The sequence below is a fragment of the Mycteria americana genome, chromosome 1, assembly GCF_035582795.1.
Source record: "Mycteria americana isolate JAX WOST 10 ecotype Jacksonville Zoo and Gardens chromosome 1, USCA_MyAme_1.0, whole genome shotgun sequence".
NCBI lineage: Eukaryota > Metazoa > Chordata > Aves > Ciconiiformes > Ciconiidae > Mycteria > Mycteria americana.
Window position 1 is genome coordinate 199669334 of NC_134365.1, and position 559 is coordinate 199669892.

The following is a 559-nucleotide window of genomic DNA, read 5'->3' on the forward strand; positions in this document are numbered from 1 at the left end:
CACACATATATCCATGGAATTCTTTTCTCTTCAGGAGCTGTATGAGAAAGACAACACTTGTCTGGAGCCAGTGACACCCTTTGGTGACTCATCCCTTCTCTTGCTCTCAGATCCAAGTGATCAATACATTCCTCAAAGGTTGACTCTCAGGCTGAAGTCCTGGCAGGCAGAAATGTGACTGGAAAGCCAGTTTTGGAGCCAGAAGCGCAGGCTCCTGTGTGTGCAGCAAGAAGCATGGGGGCAGTGAGGACCCCAGCACACACCAACGTGTCAGCATTTCCATACCTCCCACGGTGACACTGACACCTCCACATGAAGGATCCATCCTCAGGGTGGTTTCTCCTGGACACCCCAGCTCTGACTCCCCCAGAGCCTGGGCTCCATCTTACAGCTCTGCAACAGATGTCCCCAAGCCCTGGAAGCCACCAAGTCCCCAGTGTGTCACAGACAGCCCTGGCTCAGCAAAGCCCAGGAGTCCAGGCTGCCTCACTGCCTGCAGGACAAGCTGGCAGCATCTCACGGTCACGTCTGACAGACACGTGCCCACGCATCATTGAAA